Raw genomic sequence first — 23,772 nt, 5'->3', positions numbered from 1 at the left:
AATAACGAGAAAACACCATAAAGGGCATTTTCTCAAACCACACATTTCCTGAATTCTAAGGTATGGGTTGAAAAATGTTTTTCAAAAAACGACTAACCAAACATTAGGCATTTTCCGAAAAAATGGATTTCTGACATGGCATTGATGTGACGTTTTCTTTTTTGAAAAAACAACATTAATTCCAATCACCTACTTGATTAAGGATGCAAAAGGATTGGATAGGATTCAACTAAGAGTAATCCGATCCGATCTAATGATTCAATTGGATCTTACAAAGGTCAATTCAAATTTGAATCCAATAAAGATGTCGAATATTCAAATATGATCCAATCCGATTTAACTTCTATAAAATTTAACAAAATTATTAAAAGAAAAAAAAAACATAATAATACATGGGATTGTTTGGCAGATCTTTCAATAACCTAGTAAACAAGAAGATTCATAGAGATTTTGGGGTCTTATCTTTAATGACCAAGACTTTTTGTTTGCATTGTGGTCTACCAGGCTGTTAAAAACAACCGAGAAGGCTATTTTCAACGTACTTGCCTTTGAGTCTTTCGGTCTGCGTGATATCAAACGAAAAAAGACCATGTTTTGGTCTTTTGAGCTTTCCACAGACCAAAATGATGCACCAAACACCATTTATATAAAGACAAATAAAAAATATTAGCTGTTTTTTCAATTATTTTCATATGATAAGAGTCATCCAAATTCATTCCAATTTTTAATCAGATCCTATGATTCCATCCGATCAGAGCTGAAAAATCAAAAAAAAAAAAAAAAAAATCCAAATCCAACAGAATAGTTCATAGTCAAATATGGATCGGATCATGATACGTCCATTTACACCCCTATGCACGAGAGAAGGGAGCACTTCTAGGGGTGTAAATGAAGCGTATTCTAATGGATGAAATTCGAATTCTAATTAATTGATTCAAGCCTTCCCCAAATCAAATTATATCAACCTTTTAAAGCCGTATGGAATGGAATTTTTTTTATCTGAAATTGCGATGTTACTAAAGCTGTATTTGGTTACAGTGCAATTTTATTTATATTAGAGTAAATGCATAGGAGTATAAATGAAAAAAAAAATGCAAGTTCTTAGTTAATTTTGGGCTTGTTTGGCATGTCTTTTCACACGGTCTTTCGGCTGTTTAGAAGTTGGGAAAATTGATTTTCAATCTATTCTCGTTTGTTTTGCGGAAGATCTAGTCGCCAAAAAGACAGAGCATCGAAAAGACGCAAGAAGCCCATTTCAAGAAGTTTCAAATGAAGCTTTCCGTGTCTTTCGCGTTTTATTCTCACGCAAAAAGACATGGAAAAATGCACGGAAAGACGTGTGTCTACCGAACATGCTTCAGACTGCTCAGATCTTCATGCAAAAACTCAATGCATCTTTTGCATGTCAGAACTACCAAAACATTTTTTCAAAAAGATGCGTCAAACGGGCCTTTGTTTTGGGTTTTACTTTATTCTGCTTCCTATCTCAATTCACTTTATTTTTGTATTGCAATCAAACAAAATAAAATAAAATTTGAAACAAAATAAGTCAAAATTTACACTCAAATCATTTGCACTGCTATAATTTTGCATCAATACAAATTTATTTGCATTGCAACCAAAGACGGTCTAAAGGACAGCAGGAGGAGCATATAGGACCATTTTGGGCCGTGTACCAGTTAGCCACATGAACGGTTATAGAAAGGGATAAATGCCAAACAGCCAAAGTCCTATTTTTTTATAGAATCTACCCTAATAATCAGAGCAACACGAAAGATGAGAGCTTAGTAGTGTGGGCCTCTGTACGTGGCTTAACAACAAACACATTTTCAAAGGTTGCTTAATTAATTGTCAACAGAAAATCATGTTCTCCCACCCTGTTTTTACCTTTTGTAGTGATTTCCTGGTGCCTATTGAAATTCTTGTTAGAAAGGATTAATTTGAATGGTTGATGATGCTGCAGCCTGCATGCATGCACATGAGCATTTGCCATCTAAGTATCTCTATCATCAAATGATAATAAATAAAGTAATGATTAATGAACCTACCTCCACTGCCTCCACAAATCTCTTTTGAAACCCTTAACATATCATAAAAGAGACTGACTGTTTCCAAGCTGACCAACTGGGACTGGGAGTCTTTTAATTCCTAGTGATGATGAGAGAGAGAGAGATGGGGAGCAGAATGTACGAATAATTTTTCAACGGTAAACAGTGGAAAAGGTTATGCTTTGCTGGTAATTTATGCGAATGACTGGAGTGCAGTATCAGGTCACTTTGGGTGGATCTACCCTTTACCCTTTAACCCTTATCCGAGGGACGAGGAAGAGCTGGCGGCGTCGACAACCGGGCAATGAGCCAATGACAATGAGAGAGAGAGAGAGAGAGGCAGACACAGAGAGAGAGAAAGAGGGGATATGTGACCTCTGTGTACTGTTTTTCATGGTCTCTCACAGTCTTTTTCAGTCTTTCTTGGACAGAGAGCGGGACCCAGTCAGCACTCTTAATACTCCCGGGACTCTCGCGCTCCCCACCAGGCCCCACATTCACAGCTTTTCGTAAATCCTTTTGAAGATGGATTGGACGTTTCCTCACGACAGCAGAGCTGCCCACCACACCAGACCAGACGGTGAGTGACACTGCAACCTCTTCCAATCACACCTCTGGCTCTCTGGCTCGCCACTTCCCCATGCACTTTAGCCTCTCTCACTCCTCCGGTCCTACCTGACCCGCTGCGACCTGGTCGAGGGAACGAATCGAAAACGAGAACAAAGCACGTAAGGGTTCTCAAACACGCTGTGATCGATCACAATGAACATAGTAGGTAGGTTCACTGGTTCCTACGTACGGTTTCTTCAGGAATGACCGTTCCTGAGTGATGAAGAAGATGGTTTTAACTTAAGTGTAATTACATTTATGTGAGAGAACTGAAGTTTTTTTAAGATTTGAAGAAACACTACAGATTGTTGGATTTGTGTCTAACTTAAAGGAAAAGGAAAAGGAATAACGGGGAGAGGACAAGCTGAGTAGTAAAATCCTGTAGGAAAGGTCAAGCTGTGCTCGTCGCGTCGGTCATCGGTTCAAAATTTTAGGTATTTATTTAAAGGAAAATTATCAGCTATTTAAATTTGGTCCAATTCGTGATAAATGCGATATGGTTCAGAGTCACAACATCCACTCAGCGCGACCGCTCTTGCAGAATCCATCACTCAGTCAGTCACAGCCGAGGTGAAAAGCTTGCGTCCAGCGACTCGCCATAAAGAATCAAGATCCCCACTGGTTATATTTATAAGACAGAGAAATAGAAAGGGAAATTGGTCATCATATCCTAAGACACTTTAACATACTCGTGAGATTTGAATTATAAACAAATGGAAGTGGTTTTGGGGTGGTGCAATTTCACTTGCACCAGCACAAATGCATGAGAGTGCTACTGAGAAAAATGCAAATTCTGGTCACTTTCCCTCATCCTCATCTTTCTGGTTTTTCTTATATCTTCTTTTACCAAACAAAACATAGCGTCATTAAGTTAAAGAACACGAAAAAAAAAAAGACCCCAAAACAGGGTAAAGACTAAAGAGTTGCAGAAGCAAGAATCTCTCCGAAGAAAACACAAACGCAGAATGACTTGAGTTTTGTGATGATATCAGTGGTAGAGGTGAGTGGCTCATCAAAGCTTTCATTGACCCAACTTTTCTTTAAACGATCAGTCGCATCACAAGAGGAGGTTGTTGAAATGTTGAGTGTAAAAGCTTTTTGTATTTAGTATTTACGAGCGCTCATGAGTATCTAAAAGCTCCCATTGTTTGTTTGTATTTACGAGCGTGAGAATGCAAAGGCTTGGGCAAACAGAAACATCATACATCGGATGGTTATAAGATGTCCATGTGGCAATTTTCAGGTTGGAAAGTGCGTACATGGCGTAGGCAGTCTGATTAGAATCAGATACGGAAAGCATTCCTGCTGGTGCCGGTGCCGGTGCAGAACATGATTTAAGGTACAGCAAGGATTCCAATCAAGTTGGTGAAAAGCTTACACTCCGAGGAGGGGGCTGGATTCCATTATGAAAACAAACTGTTGCAATAAAATGCAAAAGGTATAGCCTAATCCGGCCAATTAGACTTCCTCTCCAGATAACTTCACTGAACATCTGATATTCTTTTCTTGTCTTGTTTTCCACCAAGGACCTAAGAGCCTCTGAAACTCTAGCTCTAATCCCACTCAAAGGCCGTTGGGCTCTTGTTTGGGTGAAAATTGAAAAAGTTCCCAATAATGTAATTGTAGCCTACTTTTTTATTCGACCAAAAAAAACCCACGTTTTGTCTTTGTTTATATATACAAGTAGGGAACCCATGCGATGCACGGGAAAATCTAATGTCTAATTTGCTGGTTAAAATGATCAAAAGGATATATTGAATGTCAGATCTTGGTAAATTTCAAAAAGTATATATACTAAATTATTGATTTTTTTTTTAAATATATTAAATAATTTATTTTCTTTTTTAAATATATAATTTCCAAAATTACACTAACTTATCTTTTATTTTTCAATATAAGTTAATTAATAATTTCCTTTTCTAAAATTTTCCAATATTATACTAATTTATATTAATAACAGAAATAATTTGTGTAATTATTGGTTCAAATTAACGTTTTCCTTTACCAATAATAATTTATCTTTAATAACATAAAATGAAAAAACACAAAATTTTTAAATAATTTTCCAAAATCTATCAAATATAATAAAAATTCCCAAATTTCCAAAATTACATTAATGTATTTTTTTATTTTCTTCTCCAAAATTATGATATTTTATTTGGCAATTTGCAAACTCCACCAACTCTTTCCTGTAGCTATAATTGTTGAATTTATTTTTCAATTTTATAATTTTTAATTAATGTTAAATGAAATTTATAAAGAAATTATTGGTTGAAAATTTTGTATATTCATTGATTTCTAGTAATTTTTCTGGAAAATAACACAACTTAATAGTTAGAGTAATAAAATTAATTTTAAGAAATTGTAACTATAGTAACACATTTATTATAATGATTACTCTATTTAATTACTACACCAAAATTCCAATAATAATTATTTTGAAAAAATAATTAATTTAACTACACTAATAATTATTATTGAAATTACAGTTATTTCAAAATTACTATAATTACAGTATTTTGAAAATAACAAATTTTACTATAATAATTAATGTAACTTAATAATTATTATTACACTAATAATAAAATTACACTAATAAATTTCTGAAAATGTAATAAGATGGAAATATATTTTAATGGCAGGGGTATAAATGGAAGAATGAAATCAGGGTATTTGACGATAACATTGAGCCATTCTTATATTTAGTAATGGGTAAGAAATCAATTGTGAATAATATTAATTCTCTCCTTTATAAAAAATTCAATTAATAATATTACGACAAATGCTATACAAATCCACTGCAGCTTAACTTATATGACCTGTGACTGAATTTATCAATCGGAACACCCTCCCCATCTGTGACACCCCAGCGCTTTAGACTGCATAATAAGACTCTAATATGGTTCATGTCCAACAATTGTCCCTCTAAATTTGTACTCCGGTTTGTTTTTGGGTTCGCCTATGATATGGAAAAGGTATGATATTCGAAAAACAACTGACTAATAAATTAGAATAATAAACGTGATAGCGAATCAGGTGTCATTTATGTCATAATTGGCAATAATGTTAATATTGATTTTTTTGTATAAAATTTTCCTCTCTTCTCTACCTTAAAGATCCGGTCCGCATTTTATACTCTTGGTAAACCCATTGTATTTATACTGCAACCAAATACAACTTTTTTGTAATTTAATTAATTTTAATTCATAATAATTAATCATGTTATGAGATACATACGTCCCCACTCCCCCTTGAATATGTTCTTAATTAGCTAAATGAATCAAACAATGTTTTCAAAACCGAATCAGACAAGATGGTCGTAGCAGAAAAACTGGACAGTTGAATCGTTCTTTTGGCCAAAAACCATTGATTTGGTCAGTGAACCACTGACCCAAGTGATTGAACTGTCGACCCAAACAATGGTTTTTGACCTCCTTTTGTTTTTTAATTTTTGTTAAAATGGACTGTCAATTTAGACCAAACCATCAGACTGTTTGACCTAAGAACTGGACCCAAAACTGTTCCCTATCCGGTCCGATTTTAAAAACCTTGGAATCAAGTAATGAACTTCAATTTCTAGATGAAAACATGATTTCTAGCCATACATCATTCTCTTGTAACCAATCAAAACGTGACTTGAATTATCTAAGTGTTTTCTTTTGTCATTAGTAACATTATTATAGATTACCAATTGGACCCATTCGGATAATTATTCAAACCACCCATTTCTTATCTAATGTACTGAAAGTGGGCATGAGAATGTGATAAGTTATTAGACGGCTGTGGTCATTCCATTCCATTTCCATTATTGATTTATTATTTTACTATATATTTGATCTTATTCCCCGTATAAGGAATCCAAGGAATAAAAAAATACAATAAGTATTTATTTAATTTAGGTTGGATCAATGCAACTGGTGAGTGACGACGAGTAGTAATGGCGAAGGATCAGGGATGAGAATGTCTCCATTCTATTTTTCAGCTGCTTGCAGTACTATCTTATTTATATTTTATTTTTTCTAAACAAAGACAAAGTAAACCAAACTATAATTCCCTTTGTAATAAAAAATAAATACTATTTTGTCTGATTATCGTGATATAATTGACTAAAGGGACTTAATCATATAGATCGATGAAGATGCGTGTAGTAATATTATATATTATATGGAGATTAAAACGAGATTCTATGTGTAATTAGTTTAATGGAAAGAGATGAACAGACCTTGTATTCAGTGTCTACAAATGACGTGGAGGTGGATGAGATGTTTGGGCATCTGGCATGCCATTCCAAAGAAATGTGAAGCTTCTGCTCTTCTTTACTGAAAATGATGCAACAACGAGGCTGTGTCCATCACATATTGGGACCTTCAATTCATGTGATTTGTGAAAGATAAAGATAGTCCTATTACCAAAGGATGTCGAGACAAAGATTTCACAAAGGAGAACTATTTCAACATGAACTGAAATGGAGTTATTTCCATGGTGCTAATAAAATAAGACGATTCGGGGCATATACTTTGAGAAAGAGTACAAGACTAATAAGGTTAAGGATGTCAGCTTCCTTCGAGTAGGAGAAACTGACCTCTTGTTGGGTAACAAGAGGTCGGTTTCTCCTACGCAATTGAATGGTAATTCCTAATCAAATTAAAGACTTTAATAATTTAATTGATCAATGTAACCTCATTGAGATGGATATGATGGAATCGTGAAAAATTTGGAAATATTTTTAACATAAAGCAAAATATTCTCTCAAATTTGGAGGCTATCCAAAGAAATTTGGTTGATGACCCTGCAAATATTTCACTATTTAACAAGGAGACTGCGCTTCAAAAACAACTGGATTCCCTTCTAGCTCGTGAGGAAGTGTATTGGGCTCAAAAAGCTAGGATTGATTGGATCAATCTGGGAGATAAAGCTTTTCTTTTTTTTCCATGCCATAACCACTATGAGGAAAAATAAGAACAAAATTGTCAGGATAAAAAATGAGGGAATTTCTTAACTAGCCAAGAAGAGATAGCCGGATTTTTGAGTAATTTCTTTTGAATCTAGATTTGGTTCAGGTGGTTCTGATGGCATTGAAGAGTGTATTGCGAATATTGATCCTTGTATAAATGACTCAATGATTCAGTCCATCATTGCTGAAGTTACAGATGAAGAAATTCTCTCCACCCTCCTTTTTATGAAAGATCTTAAAGCTCCTACGCCGGATGGGTTAAATGTTCTTTTCTTTTAACAAATTCTGGTCTATTATTGAGAGGTAAGTTTGTAATACGGTTAAAGCTTTCTTTTACTAAGGAAGAATGAATAGGATCCTTAACAAGAATTTCATTGCTCTCATTCTCAAAATTTAGATCTTGAGGGCTGCAAATAATCACATGCCACTAAGCCTATGTAATGTTATTTATAAGATTATCTCAAAAATCCTGGTTAATAGGATCAAGCCTTTCTTAGATGACATCATTTTCCCGTTTTAAAGTTCTTTTGTCCCAAACAGACAAATCACTGATAATATTCTTATAGCTCATGAAATGTTTTACACCATTAAAAGAAAAAAAAAAGGCAAAGAAGGTTTAATGGCTCACAAAATTGATATGGAAAAGGCTTATGATAGGTTAAATGGAACTTTATAGAAATGATTTTGATTAAATTTGGGATCCATGAAAAGTGGATTGGGTGGGCTATGGAGTGTATTAAGTCCGTAACTTACCAAATTCTTTTAAATGGTACTCCCACTAGAAGTTTTATTCCTTCTAGAGGAATTAGATTTGCCATATATTTTTGTAATTTGTGCTGAAGCTCTCACTACTAATTTGGATATGTTATATGCATTATTTTATATATATATGCAATAAAAATGAAAATGTATAAATATGTTTTAGATATGTTATATGCATTATTTTATATTTAATTTATGTTTTTTAATTCATTTTTAATTTTTTTATTTATAAAAATTAAAAATTGTAATTTGAAGCCAAAAAGGGTTTTTTTCATGAAAATAGTGGGGCAAGGTGCCTACGATCTTGAAAAGTTACCAAAAAAAAAAAAAACAACCGAACATTGGAGCGCAAAGTTATGACCTCTGAAAGTTTGCATGTATTAAGTGTACAACCCACGATCCAATCATCGGGTCGAATAGGTCTTTGGTTGAACCAGCCGGGTCAAACAGTTCTTGACCAAGTCAACAGTTTTTTACTGTCTGTCAGGTCTTAACTGAACCGGACCCAATATCCTGACCAAGTGACTATTCAAACAGTTCATCCAGCCGGATCAATGACAGGTTAAAAACATTGCTTCAATCATATACATGAAATAATAGATCAATTCATGATATCATAAAATCAGACAGTAATAAGTCTGGACCATTGATTCAAGACCACACATTGGTCTTTTTCCTATTAACCCGGTCGGTAGCCAGGGTAGATGCCTCTCTTGATGGTCTAAACGCAAACACTGGTTTCAGTGGGATAGACTGGCAGCAACAGTGGTGCTCAGTGTTAAGGGAACAATTCAACCAAAATTTAACTTAAAAGTTTAAGCTGAAGTGCTCATAAGAGAGGTCCGGAATGGCGGTCTGCATTCTCTTACACCCAGAAGAGAGCATGTCATCGACCGAAGAGGATAGGCAGACTCTGTCGGCGGTTCAGGGGATGTTGGGGTGTCTCCTCTGATGGTGTGGAGGCTGAAAAGTCAACTTCAATGCATGGGTATGGAGGTTTGTTGAGTGCAACACTTCAAAAGTTCAGACTAGTGTTTGAACAGAGGCGACTGATCTGGGGCAGGACGTAGTTGGTGAAGTTGCTTCTTGGAGGGGGAGGGGGACTAGCTAATGGTTTTGGTGAGATGAGGGTGAATTTGGACATTCGGAAGAGTGAAATACTAAGATGATGGGTTTATTCTTACTGAGAGGTAAACACTCCAACATTATTAGGAGTCCGGATTCAGAGGACTCTTTGGTTTACGGGGTGCGTGAATACTCCAATATTATGCGACCCCGCCAATGTTATCAAACAAGGGTTGATGTCATATTTTATTTTTAGGCAAGAGATTTAAACCACGGGATCCATTTTAATATCTGAAAAATTTTTAACCAATCAACTGATATCATAAAATGTGGATTTTGATTGATTAAAATTCTTCTAATATTATACCTTTTCTCGCATCATAAATTTTTTCTTATTCTGGATTTTCAGAAGGGTTTTTGATAGATAAGGACAACTTTTTGTCCTAAATATCAATAAAGATAATATTTTTATAAAATAATAAAAATAGAATAACTTTTTATAAAAAATATCGACACTGACACTGTTCATCGCCTTCCACTTCCTTTACCTGTGATTGTTTTTAGTCGGTGATGTTCCACGGAAGCTTACCCCATTAATTAAGCCCCCAACAATATTAATCCAGACACCACAGTTAAAGAGTCTAGCCAATCATTCCATTTCTCCTCCTCTTTGTTTCTCTACTTCCCATCTTTCTGCTCCTGGCTCTCTCCTTCTCTCAAGACTGAAGACTGAAGCACCATGTTCTATCTCAAAACCATAACTAAAGTGCTGCTCCCTCTTCTCTTAACCCTCTCAACCCTTTTACTAATACTACTCTCCTCAGTAAATCCGATCAAAAAGGAACCAAAGTCCATCAGTCCCACCATTGCACCTTCGCAAACATCTTCAGATCGCCCATTCGGATGCCAATCCGCTACAGTCCAGCACACAGTCAATGAAGTCAGAACATCTGCTTCTAACTGCACTGGCATCCGAATGAAGCGCAGAACACTCGACCCGCTTCAAGAGATGGCTCTGGATGACTGTCTCGAGCTTTTAGACGAGATTGTCGCTGATCTTAAAAGCGCTCTGTCCGGTCTGTCACCGAAAAACTCACCTTCGAGGCACTATAATGACTTGGGAACTCTGTTAAGTCCTGCAATGACGAATCAATACACCTGTGTTGATGGATTCACTCACAGTAAGGGCAACGTAAGAGAATAGATCAAGCAAGGCTTGTACAACATAAGCCACTCGGTCAGTAGTTCTCTCGCCATGCTTAAGAAGATCCCAAAGTCGAACAGAAGCTCCAAGGCTGAGGTGTTCCCAGAGTATGGCAGAATGGTGAGTGGGTTCCCGAGATGGGTGTCGCCTAGAGATAGAAAGCTTCTGCAAGCATCGATCAACACAACGAAGTTTGATTTGGTGGTGGCTTGCACTTTTTGGAACCGATGATCTACAAGCGACGAAGTTTGAATAGTGGTGGCTTGCCCTTCTTGGAACCGATGTTCTAAGGAAGACGATGAACAGTATCATTACCCTTCTTTGTTATTTTAAAAAAAACAAGTATCTTATTTTTATTATTTTATAAAAAAAGTTGCCCTTATCTGCTTAAACTTAAAAAAAAGTACATAACTTATATACTGACCCACTAGAATTAAACATATGTGATGAAATCATTTAAAATTTTTTAAATCCTATTTTACCCTTCTCTGTATTTAATAGATGAGACTTTTTTCTCTAAAATAATCCCTCTTACTTCTCTCCAGTATTAGCACTTTGGAGCTTCTTCTTTTTGAGAAATATGATGACCTTAGTGTGATCTTGTTTCTTGTATTTGGGCTTTACCTTAATTCTCCTTGCTGTCAAAAAACTTCAACTTCTTTGACAACAGCCACTTGAAGTTTGGCGATGCCAATGCAGTGGTCCTCAATATACAAAACAATAGAAGTTTTGTTAGAACCGGTAGGATCCTTCAAATTGGTTATAGCTTCTAATATAAGATTGTCCAACATTTATGATGCATTTTTTTCAGGCCTGCAATATAATCTGAAATGCCAAGGCGCCAAAGATTGCAAGAGGCTTGACATCAACAATTTCTTAATCACTTATGAAATCTAAAGATTGGGACCCGTTGGCTCCTTTTGAATTCTAATCTGGCCTTCTCCTTGGATCTCCACCCATTTTCCAATGAAAACATGTTCCTCCACTTGTCCTGTCCTTCACATCTATATTTGAATGCAAAGCCAAGAAGACACCATTGATTCTGGGTCTTTCAGTATTGTGCCCATTTGTTTCTTAATCCCAGCTTTAAGGACAGTTCCTTCTTTTGAGGTCCACTTCTCCTTTGGAGCACTCATCAGGAGAAGCCCCATGATCATTTTAGGTCCACCTACTGACATATTAATTAAACAGTGAGTAAAAGTGTCTTCTTTTTGGTTGTTTTTGAAAATTTGAAATAAAATAGAAGGATAAAAGAGTAACAAGCTATGTTTAAGTCTTTTGCCTTTAATTTTTTTATCATTATTATTGTTTTGAGCACTAGTATGATTAAGGGGTTTCTGGGTTGTGTAAAGACCACGTTCATAATAAATATGGTCTCTTTCCATGGAGCTGGAAGCTAACTCTCTAAACAAGATGTTTTTCGGGAACACGTGGTATATAGGTTAGAGGAGCAGAATGTATTAGATATGCAAGACGGGGAATTCTACGCAGATGGTGTTGAAAAAAAAAAAATATATATATATATATATATATATATATATACATAAAGCTGAGGGGACTTGTAGACCTTCACATGGATCTAGGCCTGCAAAGGAATCGAGTTTTAATCAAATAGTTCATGCTTGAGTTTGATTCTCGGGGCAATCTCAATTAATTATTTAAATTCGAGCTTGACCAATAAAAAGTTTAACTTGAAAATTTGCTATCTTGATTAACATATACATACTTACATATATAAATATATTTTATGATATATATTATAAAAATAAATTTTTATATTTTATAAATAATATAATATATTATTATTTATTTTCAAGATTTTGATTTTAACACGAGCTCATCAAATATTTAGTTGAACTTAATTTGAATCAAGAAATAAAATTCAAATCAAACTCGAAATCGAACTCAAACGTACTAATGTTTTAATAAAATAAAATCAAAATAGATAGAAATTTGACTTGGCTAAGCTTAATTGCTCCCCTACAAGGATCCACTAGTACAAGTAGAGTCTTGAGGTGCTAAGAGTGTTTAAGGTAAGAGGGAAGGCAGACAAGGGAGGAAATGAAGCTAAGGTAGTTGGTTGGGTTTAACCTTTCTTTGGGAGTTGGGACTCATTAATTTGTTTTTATTGTACAGTTTAAGTGAACTCATAGAATATTTAATTATGCCAGGCTCAAACCAAGAAATTAGAGTTCGAATTAAAATCAAATTTTGATCACCTAATAGTATTTCAATTAAATCGATGGAATACATGTAAAAGTTTGGCTCGATTCAAGTTGATTGCACCCATATTGGAGTCTAGAGGTGCTAACTGCTAAGAGTGTTTGTGCTAAGAGGGCAGTGAGCCAGTGAGGCAGTCAGGGGAGGAATTCGAGCTAATATGCTCTTGAAATTGGTTGGGTTGAACCTTTTCTTCTTGGGCTCATTTGTTTTTACTGTATAGTTTGGGTTGGCCGCCCTTAAGAAAACAATGGCCGTTTAAAAAAAAAAAAAAAAAAAACAGCCAGGGCAATTTTGGTACTTCTTGTGGGAATCTATCCTAATGGGGCAAGGTTTTTTCGTTTGAAAACATATTAGGGTCCTCCCCTCATGCCACATTCAATTAAACGGGAGATTCATCATTCACGGTGAGTTAACGGGCAGAATTAGAATACCACCGTTCTCCGTTGTGAATTATTAATACATCGGTTCATTACACTACAACGACACCGTTCAAAGGATTTTGAAAGTTAGGTTGAGACGAGAGAGACACGGCAGACAGAGGAGGGGCTGTTTCCCTATGCAGAGAAAACTGTTTTCCTACACCCTTGGATATGACTGGGACCTACTTCCCATATTGTCACGCAATCTGATGTTGACGTCCACTAGCTCAGCTCAGACCACCTTTCTGGCTTCTGATGTTGAGCGTGAAAGTTTTCGTCTTTCATTTTTCTCTTTCCTTTTCCACGAGAGAGAGAGAGAGATCACTACCATGTCTGTTTATATCTGTATATATCGCCGGAGGACCGGAGTAGATTTGATCTGGATTACGTTCCCCCCACGATTCCGCGGAAATGAAATGATCGTCAAAACCCCACCCCTTCTGAATGACGCTACTGATACTGATACCCCAAACTTGAGAGTGAAATAAGAAGAGTTGCACGCAAAGAGATTGGTGGATTTTAAATCCACCACCCTAAGTGATAAGGTCGTTCTAGCCTTGTCTTGTGGGCTCTAACTCCAAGCTGCAGGCTGTCTCTGTGTTGTATGTGCATGTTTGTCTGTGACTCTGTGAGACCTGTGGGTTATGGGCTGACAGTTGATACTGTATAGCGTACGTAGACCCTTTAAAGTTCTAATTTATATATATAGAAGACAACTTAACTAATAGTGTTGAGGGGAGCTATCTATCTGTAATTCTGTATCTGAGTTTTAACCCTACCCAAGCAATGAAGTGAAGGATAACAACCCATGTGGGGGTGTGGGTGAAGGGATGCAGCCAAGATATAAAGGGACCTTTTTGTTTGTGGATTGTGGATTGTGGATTGTGGGGAGATGCCCCACCAAGCACCAACAGTCTTATCCTATCTATGGTAATGGTAGAACGAAAACTGAGGAGTAGCTATGATATGATTGCGGGTCAGTGCCACGTTTGAACTACCAGTTTTTGTTAGCTTGGTAGGACCCATTCCCCAGTAGGCTGTCACAAATGATTGTTTGTTTGGTCTCTCTGTAACCCATGACGTCCACCTGGGACCTAGTCTCACTCAGTCAGCTACCGCTTTTCTTCGAACACAGAATGTGCACTTCTTCTCTCTTATCATCTTGCCGTCTCTTTCTCGACGGATTACATTTATACTTAGACGAAACCATGTAGGATTTATGTTGATATTTCACAAGGCAACCACTCGTGGGTACGTTTCTCAGCGTCTCCCACTGGAATGAGAAAACAAAACAATATATAATAGGGGAGGTGGGGTCTCACTCAGTCAGCCTGAGGCCCTGAGCCTGCTCGTCCCCTAGCTAAGGCTGATGCTGATCAGTGATCGCCCAATCATCGAATCCAGTAGGCCCTTGTTGCAGGCTGGTTGACGTCTTCTAAAGTGAAGTTTCTTAGCACTTTCACTTCTCTGAATTTATCGTTAATGGCTCAAATATCATCAATTAAAAATCACAGGAGGACGGTACTCCGTTACTCTTTCACTGTCATTGTCGTCTATATACATTAAAATCATTATGCCCTAACAAAGTCTAAGATTCTTACGTAGGAAGTGACTCCTTTTATTAAACATAGACCAAGAAAACTAATTAATCCTAGTCAAATCATATCGTTGATTAATATTCATGCTAATCTCAATTAACTAAGATTTCAAATCAAATGGAGTTTGAGGCAGATAAGGATGTGCGTCTCTCTCAAACTAGTCCTTCTTCTTTACCCCCCCTTCACACACCTTTCCATCCATCTTTATCTTTTTTTATTTCTAGATTTGACAGGAGAAAAAAAAAATTAAGAAGCTTACCAGGGTTCTCTTATCAGACACCAGGAAAAGAGGTCATGTTTGAGAATTGATCAGATGGTTATCATGTATTATGTCATGATACTTAATATTTATTTTAAACCCTAAACATTCTCTCAGTTGAGGGGCAGTCACTGTAAAATTTTATTGATACAACTGCAAAGGCTGAGAGGTGTGACATAGAACAAATCCCATTTGCTAAGACAATGTCCTAACGCTGCCCTGGAACAAAGAAATCGTATTCCTGGGATAATGAATTCTGACATATTCAGCTAAAATTATATAGAATTGGTAGTACTCCTGGGATCAAGATATACAAAAATCAAGTTGGAACTTGGAGGATGTAGTAATGAAGAAAATAAAGACACCATGACCATCTAAAGGAAGAGGCCTGTTTATCATTGCAAACATCTTGAATGACATTCATCACCAACTCTGATCTGTCCCAAAGCATCTACTAACTTAATTATTCCTTTCTTTTTAGTTGTGTGGACTGTGGTCTATACACATGGTGACATTCCTTGCATCGAGTCGGTGAACCCCTACACCGATTAATGGGCTGGGCAACCCAACGCCCAGCCCAGCCCTTTTTAAATTGAACTTGGATAAAATTTTAAATCCACAGGTATGGGTTCGGGCTTTTCAAATAAGCCTGACCCAATAATATTATATAATTATAAAATTGGTAGTGGAAAAGATATTATATATATTATAATATATATAGGATATTACAAAATATGTAATATATTATAAATAATATATGATTAATATAATATAAAATATTTGTTTAGATTGGGCTAGGGCTCAAGATCTGGGTCTGATCATCAGATTTTTGGATTTCGAGTGGAGGAAAGTTGGTCAATGGGATTTTGGTTCTCGTCGACTAAGGTATCCATGTTCTTTTTTTTCAGATTTCTGTAGAGTTTATGTAAAATTTATTTTTCTTGGGTATTACTTACCCATCTTCTAGACAGGTAAATAACATTCCCACCTGAGAAGAAAGTTGCGAACACTTGGATGGGAAAAAATTGCCTTTTTTAATAATGATGTTTTATGGCTAAAACAGTTATTATCTTATTTAATTAGAAAATAAAAAAAAATATGGGCAAATGTATTTTACTCAGATAAGCATTTCCCAATATACACTTACCTGGATAAATACAATTACCTCAATAAAGAACTTCCTGAAAAGTGAACTAAGGCCTAAAAATTGTAAAAGATAATCATATAGCTACATCTCAACAAGTGCATAATTTACAAACATTGCTGAAAGTCCTAGCCTCCACCTCCAAATTTGAGACTAGACCATGGTAGCAAGAACCGCTAGCTACCAAAGATTAGATGAAAAGGAACCCTAGATATGCAAATTCAATGATTTTTGTATCTTCAACTGTTTTATAAGGTAAATAGGTGATGTGATGTATGCCCTGACACATTACTGTACCAAATAAATAAAACAAAAGAACAGTTTCAATGGAATAAAGCACTTGATACCCAATTTTTGTTTAGAATATCAATACTTTGAACCATTCTAATAGCTTTTTTCTGTGTGACAGAAGCTACATTGAAAGTTTCTGTAGGATAATGGAAGGCAAGAAGACCAACTAGATGAACTGGGACAAGTTATACAAAAACAGACACAATAACAGAGTGGGGCTACGAAACCAATATATGTTCGTTCAAACTTGGCTCATCTAACAAAACTTGTGTGGTGAATTTATACAAATCAAGATAGCCTTTGAATTAGGGTCATCAAATCGACATGCAGGAGACAAAGGCTATGGAGGGTTGGAAAGCTTATCGGCTGGTAGAAAAAAAAAAAAAAAGATTAGGGGCTTATTGGACAATAAATTACAAAGGGGACGTGAGTGACCTTTGGGAGGACCCAAGGGTCCCTGTGGTTGAGGATTTAAGTCCCATGAGTCCAAGACTAAAATCAAGTGGGATTTGTTTGGTTAGAGACCCCATTGACCATTTTAATAGACAGTGGAGATGGGACACCATCTCAAACATTAATTCTTCCTGCCTATGTTGTAGGCTTGTAGTTAGTTTTTTTTTTTTAATTTAAATTACGTGGCAGCTAGATTTGATTGGCCGAATAAATTTATAAAAGGGTATTTTTCTTAGTCAAGTCAGCTTATTTGTCGGTCAAATAGTTTCTCAAAGAATAAAGGGTCTATGAAGGGGGGGAATTAAGATTGGTAGATGCATGGTATTCGTATTCTTTTTATTACGTCTAATCATGCTAGATGTATTCATGTAGATGGTTTGACAATCCATTGAGAGTGTGAATACGCTACTATTTGGGATATGGTGGGAACAGTGGATTCGAAGTTCATGCAACAGTGAACTTGATGAGAATTGTTGTCTTGAATACGCTACGGTTTTACTTTGGATGATTTAAAATATTAGAAACAATGGTATCTTCAATCATATTCATCCTAACCCATGGAATATAATTTGCTATACATGATGGAGATGACTCTAACCATATATATTTGGACTTCAACAGGTCGTGGGCCAATGGCTAGCTGGCTGAGGAAGAAAAATCAGAGGTGGAATCCGCTCGAGGTGGTTGGCTGAAAGCCAAAAACGTCAAAGGTAGCTTTTCGTGATTGAATTCTGCGTCTTTTGTGTCGTTTTGAGGGTCCACCAAGGTCCAAGGTAAGCTGCTGATTCATATATATGATATGATATGTGGTCTTTTGTTTCACACCCCAACATGCTCAAGTCTTAGCCATAAAATAATGCTATTTGATGTTTTGTAGTAAGCTATCATTGTTGGGTTTTCCCTCTTCATGTAGAGGTGGGACCCATTCTTGTGTTGGAGTTTTTTGCCCAGCGCGTGAGAAGGATGAAACATTACCAATTTAAGGTAATGTTTGGTGTTGTTGTTGGTGTTTATAGCCTAAATAAGAAGATAAATTCAAAGTTAGACTCTAGGTAAATTGTCTAATTAGTCATAAAGAGGTAAATTGTCTTATCTTGGTCCCAAATTATATAGTAGATAGTGGGATCCGTCATCCTCACCAATAATACCTTAAATTAACTGTTTTGGTTTCTGTTAAGGAAGGCAACAGGTAGGGTAGCCACACAAATTGCCCTTTATGTTCCCTAATTTGCATAGATACCCTTGATCCTGCACCCATTTAATCACCATTTAACATATCCTATTATTGTTATCTTTGTTTTAAATTTAAAATTCACATTCAATTACCTTAATTAATGCCCATTAAACTCACTATCATTGATTCTATTTAACACTCACTACTTTATAACATTAATTAGTTTCATTAATTATCTCTATCTCTTAATTAACTCAATTAATTTCTTTTTAAATCTATTTAAAACCAATCCTATGTTGATAGGGAGTTTTAAAGTATAAAAAAAAAACAAAAAAAAAGACAAAAATCATTTGCAAATACGCAAGTCTCAATTCATAATCAAACCAGCTCGGAATGCTTTTGCCACTAAACTCTTAGTTATCCTTTTAGAATATTTTTTAGAAGATTAATTTCCTAAGATAATGTAATTTTTCAATACGATAATATGACATATATAATCATTATTTAGTAAACTTTGTTAACTTAAATTCTGTAACCTTTTACATGGTCATTAATGAGATTTATAATATTAGTTTGTGGAACTATGCATCGGTATGTTTATGTCATTATGTGTGTCAAGGTTTTCTTGGGATGTTTCAATAATTTACACTTCGCATTTTTATGGTGAAATTAAACTTCACATAAAGTCATAAGCTATTAAAATATGCATTTCTTAGTTGTAGAGTTATTTGAGCTATAAATTATATTTCTAATATATATTTGAATTTTCAATGAGTATCTTTATGTATCTTCATTTTTTCATCGTATCCATGCATATCATAAGTGTATTCATTATCCAAATGCATTTCTTTAAATTGCCTCTTCAATATTCTTTGCATTTTTCATACTTAACCTTGTAGCTGATTTTATAAAATGTGATACTCCTATTAAGTAGGGGTGTCCACAGTTTGGTTAACCGAACCATGACACTTTTTTGTATACCATACCGGTGGTATCGGTTTTTCCAATTCTACAAACCGAAATTGAACAAATACCACCGGTTAACCAGTCCATCGATTTTGGTTTTTGACCGGTTCGGTTCTTTGGTTCTTTGGTTTTTTATATTTATAATATATATTATACAAATATATGTATAATATTGTATAATAAATAAATAATGAAAAAATGTGACATATATTAAAAATATATATAATATATACATAAAAAAATATATACCGATCAGTTTGGTTAACCATCAGTTTTTTTGTAGGTTAACCGAAAATTGAACCAGTCCTTCGGTTTTTCAAGAATCATGAACTGAAACCGAACTGATCGGTTCGGTTAACCGCATTTTGCATTCGGTTTTCTCAATTCAATTCGATTTTTCGGCTTTTTATGGACACCCCTACTATTAAGTAGAAACGGTGTGGTAGACCAGTGCTAAAGATGTCTATTATTTATTATAGAAAAATGGCCTTAGCACAATGGTTGGGTTGCACATTTGTCCCTCCCCATACCACATAGACCCACATTCGTGACAGCCCTCTGAATTGGGTTACCGTATTTTTATAAAAATATATAAGATAAAACATATAGACGAGTTTATAATTAGGTACCAGGATTAGGTATCCACATTAAATAGAATCGGATTTGGATACCGTGTACACTAAATTCAAAACCATACCAAATAGGGTTTTAATCTAAAATCACAAACCTTATGGGGTTTTGATAAGTGAGTCCTATTAGGATTGGGATGGGTTAGATACCTTAAAATTCCCACAAAATTATCATCCCTAATTATTGTTTTGTGCTTATTCCACCAAGCTTTTAAAGGATTTTTTGTTTTATTAATGGTGGTTTTGGAGAGGATTTAGGCAACTTTTTTTGGCAAGGTTTTTCCCATATTTTTTGTTGGTTCAAATAACTCCAACAATTATAAAAAAAAATAAAATAAAATCTGCAAGTCCATCAAAGGGTTTTCTTCATCAACTTTTTAATGTGAAAAAGAAGTTTGCCTACTGCATGGAGTTCCGGGTGCACTTTAAGAACTGCCGAGCGGGAAGCTTGCAACAGTGTCTTTGTGGAGAGTAACCCAAAGAAGTTGTTATCAGATAACTTAGAAACAGGATTGGGATCTTTGCATTAACTATGTTAATGTAGTTGGTGTTTAATTTGGGTTGCTTTATTTAGTTGTTTCTTTCTTTTCTCTTTTTGTGGTTCTTGTTTTCTTTGTAATGTTGGCTTTAATGAATTATCCTGCTTACCATGAAAGAAAAAAAAAAATCTATCAGTGAAGTCAATGCATTGAAAAATATAATTAACCACCTTTGGTTTAGATCTGGATCCTTTCACCTATACATAGACATTAAACCCATATTCTCTTTAATATCTTGGTGCTAGAAGGAGATCTTAGAACCAATAAATAAACTATGTTTGGTTTGACAGAAAATAAGAGAAATAAAATTTTAAGGGAAAGTTCATAAACAATTTTTTTTGAAAGAATAACATAGTTGATGAGGGCAGATTTGGCCCTCCAGAAAAATTGCGACACGGGGCACCTTGTGACAATTAGGCAATCACCCAGGCAACAACTTACTAAGTTGGTGTCCCCCTCGGGCACCGGTCTGGCTGGCCTGGCGCGACTTACACGCGGCCCACGGGCGACTTGCATGCGGCCCACGGGCGGCCTGCACGCGGCCTACGCGGCCTGGGGCGGCTTGCGCGCGACCTGGCACGACTTGCGCGCGGCCTGCGCGACCTGGCTGGATTAGCCTGCCACAGGCGCCGACCTGGCAACCTGGCCCGGACACCGACCCGTCGACTGACACAAGCGCCGACCTGACAACCTGGCCCGGACACCGACACGCCGACTAACACAGGCGCCGACCTGACAACCTGGCCCGGACACAGGCGCCGACCTGGCAACCTGGCCCGGACACCGACCTGCCGACTGACATAGGCGCCGACCTGGCAACCTGGCCTGGACATCGACCCGCCGACTGACATAGGCACCAACCTGACAACCTGGCCCAGGCGCCGACCTGGCCGCCTGGCACAAACGCCAGCCTGACAACCTCGAGGAGTTCATCACCGTACCCCGGTTCTGACGAGATATGACGTCTTACCATTTAAAGGCTTTTCACCCACCTAACCCGCGAGGGCACCACTATATAAGGACTCCGACCCCCAAAGACAAGGGGGAGAAAAAAGGATGGTGACCGTCGCTCTCTAGCTCTCTCATTTCTCTCCAAGCCCTCTGTAATCAGAATGCTAACTTAGACATCGAGAGTCCCCGCTGGGAAAATACCCCCGAGTCCTCTAATTCAGTTTTCGCAGGTCCCTCAGCTCTCGCAGGTCCCTCAGCTCCCGCCGTCTACAAAGGAGAGAAAATCACCTCACGCGGAGGGTAGTCGGGTTGCGCTGCACCAGGGAGCTCCACCATCCTCTGAGTTGCAGACCGCCTAGGAGCAAGTCAAGTGACGAGTTCGCCATTAGGCAGTTCGCCACCAGGGGGCACTACCCGACAATTCGTCACCAAGTAGCTCTCCACCAGGGAGCTTGCCACTAGGCAGTTCTCCACCAAGGAGCACTACCAGGCAGTTCGCCATCAGGCAGTTCACTACCAGGCAGTTCGCCATCAGGCAGTTCGCCACCAGGCAGTTCGCCACCAGGCAGTTCACCACTAGGCAGTTCGCCCCTAGGCAGTTCGCCACCAGGGAGCACCACCAGGCAGTTCGCCACCTGGCAATTCGTCACCAAGTAGCTCTCCACTAGGGAGCTCGCCACTAGGTAGTTCGCCACCAAGCAGTTCGTCACCAAGTAGTTCTCCCCCAGGGAGTTCGCCACCAAGTAGCTCATCACCAGGGCACGTCACCACCGGATCAAACAACGAAGTACTTAGCCAAAAAATTTATACATCACAAAAAATGGTACGTGACCAAAAAACAGTTACATCAATAGTATTTTACCTATCTCCCCAATTATAATTAATTAAATTTCAGCACTAAGTATAATTGATTTGTGCTTGCCCACGCTTCAAGCCTTTTGCGTAAAAGGGTGTATTAAAGAATAAAAACCTATTTAAAACCACAGTTATACCGTAAGATTTTCGGGTTGAAGGTTCATTCAGACTTATATATAAAATTCCGTTCATTAGTGAAAATTACGGTATCGAAAAAGAAGGTGGATGCAAACCAATATTGACCATTAGAGATCCAGGATTTCTATATCACAAATTATAATTCCCAAAGCCAATCGATGATTGATCTGCATTATGTCTCCATCATGTTTAAACCTAAGTTACCTTTATCACAAAAACTTAATTTTTACTCCACTCATTTTGCTTATAACGGAAAGAAGATACTGCCTTCTTTTCTTTTTTGACCAAGTATTTATTCTAATTAGGATTTAGGATATGGCTACGTACGTACACGAACCAACTTACCAACCTCTACTCCAAAATGACAACTTGAGAGGAGAGAAGCCGTTGACTGATTTTCTTCTCCATCCAATTTACCGAAAAAATCCTTTAAATATCTTCAGTTCCAGTATTAGGGATAGATGGATTACATTGTCAAGTTGTTTTCTTCTTTTTCATTAATTTTCAGTTTTTTAGTCAAAATGTTAGATATGCCATTCCGTTGAGGCTACATTTGCCTATTCTAGGAGTCTAATGAAGTGAAGTGACACGAAATTCTAGGAGTCTAATGACTGCTTATAACTGCATAGGGTTAGGGCCTGTAAGTGTAATCCTAGCTGGGTAGAAGCCGTCCAGACGTAAAGTAGCCTGAATTCTGGTTGGGCTTCACAATCATAACCTTTCCAGTGACCATGGGCTGGGCTTTATATAAAAAGTGGGTGATATGACGGAACGTGGAGCAAATTTTGGGCTGCCACATGGGCTCCATTACTTCAAATTCTATTATAAAGGCATGAGAAAGCCCATTTTACCAGTACAGCCTATCGGTATTATGGTTTGTCGACTCTACGTCTCTATCCCATCCCCCCAAGTCTTCGCTATAAGCATCCAGAGACCTTACCAACTGAGACACTTACAAAATAAAAAAGCTGCTGAACAGAATTTCAATAAAGGCCTTAGTCTGGTGATTTGGTTTGATGATTTACGATCCATGTTTTGTTTATCAAAACGTGACAATTCGAGTCCTTCATTCATACATATTTGAGCTTTCGGCAGTTTGGTGATTCCCAGTTTGAGCCCTTGAAAGAGAACATATTCATTTCAGCTCTCAACTAATCTTCGTTCATGCACCGATCTTTTCCAACTTTCAATATTCTGCTGTCATCTCGGTACATAAGCATCCATCATAGACTAGCCCCTTAGCATATAGCCCCCTAGCTAGCCTGAGTGAAAATTCAATGGATAAACTTGTTTTATTAGGGAGATATGGATTTTTTTTCCTCTTCTTTACGTAGAAACTCAAACCCAATTAGTATTCTCCTTGCAAACATGAAACATCCATACTCTTTAGCAATTCTTTTCTGTCCACCTGGTATTGACTTCATTTTTTTTCCAGCATGAAGTCAGACCTATATTCACTTTTTTTTCAAGTTTCACACTGCAAATGCTTGT

The 23,772-nt window shown here is 36.9% G+C and overlaps 1 pseudogene; it reads right to left on the bottom strand.

The window, feature by feature from the left end:
• Positions 1-9,972: 9,972 nt before the first annotated feature.
• Positions 9,973-11,778, bottom strand: LOC148790639 (telomere repeat-binding factor 1 pseudogene; annotated as a pseudogene).
• Between the last annotated feature and the right edge of the window lie 11,994 nt (positions 11,779-23,772).

The sequence above is a fragment of the Nelumbo nucifera genome, chromosome 6, assembly GCF_055504915.1.
Source record: "Nelumbo nucifera cultivar China Antique chromosome 6, China Antique-T2T, whole genome shotgun sequence".
Classification (NCBI taxonomy): Eukaryota; Viridiplantae; Streptophyta; class Magnoliopsida; order Proteales; family Nelumbonaceae; genus Nelumbo; species Nelumbo nucifera.
The sequence above is the reverse complement of the archived record's forward strand: the minus strand, read 5'-3'. Positions and strand labels throughout refer to the sequence as shown.